The 7045-nt window shown below is 34.9% G+C and overlaps 1 pseudogene across 1 annotated transcript in view; it reads right to left on the bottom strand.

Annotated features, from left to right (window-relative positions):
• Positions 1-4829: 4829 nt before the first annotated feature.
• The window catches only part of LOC108298338, a 41946-nt pseudogene continuing 39730 nt past the window's right edge, over positions 4830-7045 (bottom strand). The window contains exon 3 of the transcript XR_005198732.1: positions 4830-6547. The product of XR_005198732.1 is annotated as a serine/threonine-protein kinase PAK 2-like (transcript). The remainder of the gene's footprint in view (positions 6548-7045) is intronic.

The raw sequence follows: 7045 nt of genomic DNA, 5'->3' as shown, positions 1-7045 counted from the left end.
GAGACCAACATTCATTCCAGGTTATGGTACCAGTCTGCAGGGTGATCAACCTGGTGGACAGTTGATTACACTGGATAGCTGTCCCTATGGAAGGGACAGTGCTTTGTACTTAGCGAAATAGATACTTACTCTGGTTACAAATTTGCCTTCCTTATGTGCAATGCCTCTGCCAAAACTACCATCAATGGACTTTTTGTTTTATTCAGGCCCTCATCAGATTGGGTGATGCTCACTTACATTGATGAGAACATTATTCTTAATGCTCCAAACAGCATCTTTATCTGCATAGTCTGCTTATTCAAATGCTAATCTCTTCTGAAAACATCCTCACAGACACGCTCAGAAATAACATTTTATTAGTTATATATGTATACCATAGCCCAGTCAAATTGACAGACAAAATTAACCATCACAACACATTCTTTCTTTTCACTTGGGTAAATTCATGAGTGTCATGGCTAGGTAATATAGTGGGAGAGTGTTTAAGCCTTTAAGAAACCAGCAAACCATTTTCCAAAGTGGTGGCATTATTTTACATTACCGCCACATGTATGCAAGTTTCAACTGGTCATCATTCTTGACAACACTTAATATGGTAAATATGTGTTTTACATTTAGTGATCTTAGTGGTTGTGTAGGGGCATCTTAGTTTTTTGTAACTTGTATTTTCCTAATAACTAAAGATGTTGAGCCCATTTTCATATCTGATTTTCCTTAAATTTACCTGCATTGTGAAATGTCTCTTCAAATCTTTTCCCTATTTATATTGCATGTTTTGTACTCTTATGTTTGAGTTGTAAAAGGTTTCCACACATTCTAGATACAAGTATTCTGTGTATGTCTACAAGTATTTTTAATAGTCCTTAAATTGCATTTTTACTTTTTTAAAAGTTTATTTCCAGCCCTGAAAGAACAAAATTATTAAACGAAGTCATAAAATACAGCAGTTAATGTCAATGTATAACAATTAAATAATTGAACGGGATTAAAATAAAAATAAAAGGCATTTTAAAATTTGAAGACAACAGAAAAGACAAACCACTTTCACTTAATTCCATTTCTATCAAAACAAGGAAAAAAAGCCAATGTGTTCCAACCAAAGATGTTGAATTCTAAACATAACTGTTTCTCTTAATAAAGAATAAAATTATGCTTGACAGAATTATTATACTTTTCTTTCTGCCTCTGTCTTGGCAGCATTCTAGAAGTGTGAATGAGAAAACTTCAGTTCTTTCAAGTCCAGGCCAGTGCTTGCTGCTTCTTTGCAACTCCAACCTGGACTACCCAGCATCTTTGCCAGAGTGTTCAATAAGTGTGTTGAGAAAAAAAGAATGTGTGTATATATATATTTTTATATACACACACATACACATGCTATCAAAAAACTGATTTCACCTGTTTAAATACCTACTGTGGGAGCAGTGGGGACAGGAAGACAATCTGCTTTTTATATTACTACAAAGTTCCACTATTAAAAAAAACCCAAATGAGTATTAATCTGGATTTTAACTATAACCTATAATGATATTTTGCACTGAAATTTCACTAAATATGGATCTCAGTATACTTAAAAAGATTTTGACTCAAAAATTGATGCAAATTCTTTATTCACCTATTTTTTTCTAATTTTAGCAACTACTTGATCAGATCTAAAATTATTCTGGCTGGAATACAGTATATACGAGCAAACATGTATTTTAAGTGAGCCCTATAAAGAAATACCCATAGGTAGTTTAAAATTACCTGTTAAAGGCATAGGCTAATTTAAAATTGGTGGTTACTACATAAATTGTAAGCAACTTAACATTTATATATTAAAGGGAAAAGAATTAATATTATGTGCTAGGCACCGAACACATGAAGATAGAGTTGTATTAGCCTTGGTGTATTAGGATACACAATTACTCATTTACTATTCTAGGTAGAATGAAATGTTCATTGTTTCATAGTTTCCCACTTTTAACTGTCCCTAAAAGCAGCAGAAGACAAAAGATAAAGAAGACAACTTTAAGACTACCAGAGAGTCTAAAATATAATAAATAAGTACTATAGTAATACTGTCTTAACAACATGAGAGGACTATTAAGGTAACTTTCAGATTTAAATGGGAATTTTCATTCTAAAGTGATGACAAAATGGGTGACTATAAAAGGCACTTATTTAGAAAACATGAGGCCAGGCTCCGTGGCTCACATCTGTAATCATAGTACTTTGGGAGGCCGAGGTGGGCAGATTGCCTGAGCTCAGGAATTGGAAACCAGCCTGGGTAACATGGTGAGAACCCATCTGTACTAAAAATACAAAAAATTAGCTGGGTGTGGTGATGCACACCTGTGGTCTCAGCTACTCAGGAGGTTGAGGCACTAGAATCACTTGAACCCAGGAAGCAGAGGTTGCAGTGAGCTGAGATCACAACACTGCACTTCAGCCTGGGTGACAGAGTGAGACATTGTCTCAAAAAACTAAAAATAAAAAATAAAAATCATTAATCTTGATTCAGATATAATTGTTCCTTCATCAAGTTCTGAAGGTTTTAATTTAAAATTAATACATCACAATTCTGTATTGCTTTTAAGATTATTTTGTTTAAAAATGTTACATTTCAAAATTAAACAAAGTATATTTTTATTAGAGATTAGTTTATCCAGGTAACTTAAGAATAAACCACAGTGTAACTCCCTTAAACAAAGAGTCAGGTTTTAATGACAAAAGTCATTTGTCAGCAATGGACGTGCAGGTAACTATCAAAGAAGTTGTAACTGTAAATCCCAAACCGCTTCAAACAATTGAAAAGCCCTTTGTTGAGTCACAAGCCTAAAACAAGGCATAGGCACATAGTCAATGAATATGGTCTTTGACTTAGGATGGAAGTGCCTTTGAGTGCATGATGGTCACAGTCTTGTCATCTAGTTGGTTTTCTATTTCACTGGTAGCATCTTATCATAATTCATCCAACTATTTACAAAGAATGTTAAAATCCGAAACTCAAGTAGCACTGCAGCTTTCTACCAGAAATAAACCAGTTTTTGTAATTCAGTAATAGCTGGAGAAGGCCAATATAGTCCAGAGAAAAATGCAATCAAGAATTATATTGAAAACAGAGACCACTAAGTGCTCTAGATATGTTTCATTAATTATTTTACTCATTTCTCTGAAAACTTTCCTCCCTTATCAATAGAAAAACAGTCACTTCTCTCCTTATAAGTGTATCTTAACATAGATACAGTGGGAATAAAATAATAGAGATAAAATCCTGCTAGTTTCCCCAATGTATACTACAACAGTAAAATTATTTTTATTCATGATTTGTTCTACTGCAGGATGGCAAGCAGGGGTGAAGTTAATGGGGGGAAGGAGATGGTGGGAACAAAATGCCAGAAGCAAACCACAGACATTTTAACAATACCTACTCCAAAAGCAAAACAAGGTATAAAGGAGAGAAGGAGAGGAGAGGAAAGAAGAAAAGAGAAAGGGAGGGAAAGGAAGAAGAAAGGTCACTCAAATAATTATTGCTACAGGTGTCAGACCTTTTAGAATCTTTAAAAGAAAAAAAATATTGCTATCAACATGCACATTTCATTTTTCTTTCTCTAGTTTTTTACATTAATATTCTCTGCTTATTTGAAAAAAAAAATAAAACTAATGTAACTCAACATCTCAAATGATGTATATAATCACCAAGAATATATGATAAATAAATAAATACTATATATTATCATAGATAATAAAACACTGATAATGATCCAGGACAATGCGGCTAGTCTCTGCAGTTGATTGGTTATCAGCAGCTTCTGTGTAACACTAACGTTTCTTTCATGAATATAATCTCGTCTTACTGTATCAGAGTTCACCAAGGTTCACATCTCTCACTCTGCCTAGCTAGTCCAAACAGTTTTCTCCTTTTCTCCTTTAAATGGAAAAAGAAACTAATTTTAAATTCTGAAAATTCATTGGTTATTATTTGCTATGAGAGAGGAGTATCTGTGAGGTGAGAGAGGATTAATGAAAAACAAAAAGAACAAACCTAAACCTAAAATTGCAACATATAGAGAGTTAATTTCCAAAATGAAGTGGGGAAAGGAGAGAAGAGGAAGATAATGGCACTAACCAATGTCATATAGTGCAGGTTGGAACAAGAACAAATCACTTTGGTTACTAGAGCCAAACCTGAAGAGAAAACATGGAGAAGGAAAGACAAAATTGGAAGAATTCTATAGTCAACGGGAATTTTTTTATCACATGATTTATTTATAAATATAGATCATTAGTCTTCTCTATATACATGTAACAAATTCCAAACTTACTACCACGAAATTTCTAAAACTGACTTTTCCACGTTTTTTAAAAAAGGTAAAAATCACATACTTTTCGTCTCTTCCTTCAGGTCAGGTTCTGAACTAAAGTATTACATGTAACAACAGCTGGTCCTAAATTTATACAAAGTGAAACTATGTAGAGCTCCTTAATAGGAGCTACATAATTTCTATTACACTTGCCAAGGCTTGAGAAACTCAAAAGCAACTTAGAAACTCAAAAGCAACTTAGAAGGAGCAAGTTAAGGAAAAGGAAAGCTATGAAGAAGGGAAAGACTAGCAGATGAAACAAATACTCTGAAAAACTCGAATCTGTCATTCAAGTATTAGAAATACCTCAAAGGGGATAATGAATAGGATCTATTACAACAAAGTCAGCAAAGTAAAATGCAACTCACACATGATAAATGGCCCTGATAGGCTGTTTGTTAAAATACCTAAGGCTAGTGATTCAGTCCACAATTCCTTTTGGACCCTAAAGAAGGGGTTCATATGAAAGTCATAATTTCCTTTTCTCAATTTTCTCTTGGTTGTCTTCAGAGAATAGTCATTTGCTTCTTTCATCCAGGTTATGCAGACCATTTCTTTAAATCCCCCAAAGAGCAATAATTTTCATATACCAAAAGGCTTCTTTTAGAAAATGGAAAAAAGAATATTAGGCCACAGTAGCGATGTTAACAGTGACTCTTCATTTCCTCTTTAGCTGCCATAATCAATGGTGTCAAGCTAGAAAATGGTTTGGCCAGTTTCAGGAAAGGATGCTGTTATAATTCTTTGGCTGAACTTTTTTCCACATCCATTTCCAAACATCAATTTGAGAAATCCTGAAATATTGGGGAAAGTTTCTCTGGATTCTGAAGTCCTGGGCTTCCATTAGTTGCTATTAGGTACAAGGCCCTCAAGGGATTTTCACTGAGGCATAAAGACCTTCCTTCTTCCACCATCTCAATAGCCATGATACCCAGAGACCTTATGTCAACTTTAGGGCTGTAAGCTTTCTGTGTAACCACCTCTGGTGCCATCCAGTATGGCGTTTCAACCATGGTACTGCGTTTGCTCTGCTCAGGGGTGATCTGAGCACAGAAACCAAAGTCAATAAGTTTCACTGATCCTTCCATTCCCAAAAGTACATTGTCACTTTTGATGTCTCTGTGGATCACTTGATAAACATGTAAAAACTCCAATGCCTGTAAACACTCTCTGCCTACAGCAGCAATCTGTGCTTCATTCATGCAGGTTTCTGTTACAACATCAGTAAGTGACCCACCAGCAAGGTACTTTATTACCACAAACAATTCATCTCTTACCACGTAACTGTCCAAGAAGTTAACTATGTTGGGAGTTTTAAATTCTTTCATCACCAGAATCTCATTAATGATCAATTCCTTCTTTGGCTGTTTCTGTAAATTAATCTCTTTGATAGCAACCTCCTGTCCCAATGCAACGTCAGTATCAGTGAAAACTGTACCAGAAGCCCCTTGTCCAAATTTTTCATATCTTGTATATTTTTTCTTAGAGTCGCCTATGCTTACAATAGTTCTTAATTTCTCCATAATCTCTTCATCTGTCATCTTAGTCTACTTTTTCTGTTTGTCTGAATACTTGGCACCACTATCAACATTTGAATCACCAACTTGTGCAGGAACAGGGTCAATTACAGACCATGTGTAAATTGATTTCATATGATCTGGTCTTGGCTCAATAACAGGAGGAGCAGTCTCTTCATCATCATCATCTTCCTGTGTCACTACTGCTGAAGTTTTCTGATCCCTTGGCATTCAGTTCTGGTGTTCCGGAAGGAAATCCATCTTTCTCAGGAGGAGTAAAGCTCAGATATTTCTGCCTCACTGTATTGGAGTCATAGAACTTTAAGACATCCAGCACAGCCTGAGGATTCTTGTTTTGCTCTAATTTGGTGATATTGGAGGTCTGTAGTAATCGAGCCCACTGTTCTGGCATGTCAGTGAATTCTCCAGTAACAGCATCAAAGCCAACATGGATAGTGTATTCAAAATCAGATGGAGTAGAAATTTCTGACCCTTCCTTTTCTTTCTTTTTACTTCATTTCTCTGTGTCTGAGAACATAGAGATGATTTTATTCCTGGGCTTTATCTCCTCTGGAACAGAAGGCAAAGGTTTCAAAGTGTGATTGGCTGACAAAGAGTCTTTGCCTCCAGTGCTAAAAATGGTACTGCTCATTCACAGAGAAGGTGCTGGAGGCTTGCCTTCCAGTTCTTCATTATCAGGCAGGATTCAGAATTAAGAAATGGCCCCAAGCAAGCCAAGGTCCCTGCCACAGTGCCTTGGTCCCCAGGGAGGGGATGGGAAGGAAGGGGCTACTTTCTTAATAGTGTATTTTGAAAGCCAAATGATTTTAATTTTGATTAAGTTCAGTTTATTGATGTTGTTCTTATATAGTTTGCTCTTTTCGTGTCCTACTTAAGAAATCATTGCTAAACACAAGGTCAATAAAATCTTTCTTCTATGTCTTACTTTTTCTTCTAATAATTTTATAGTTTTAGTTTTCAAATTTAGGTTTATAATCCTTTTCAGTTACTTTTTGTATTTTTTCTTTTTTTTCTCACCCAAATTTCATCTTGATACTTATTGTGCATTGTACATAGTAATTGAAATTTACTACGCTATTAATAGTAATCCAATTGTATTCATAGTATTTATTTATTTATTTATTTATTTTTCGTGTTTTTCCCCTCTATTTTCTTTTTTTTTTT

The sequence above is a fragment of the Cebus imitator genome, unplaced genomic scaffold (genome assembly GCF_001604975.1).
Source record: "Cebus imitator isolate Cc_AM_T3 unplaced genomic scaffold, Cebus_imitator-1.0 Scaffold939, whole genome shotgun sequence".
NCBI lineage: Eukaryota > Metazoa > Chordata > Mammalia > Primates > Cebidae > Cebus > Cebus imitator.
This window is presented reverse-complemented; position numbering and strand designations above follow the sequence as displayed.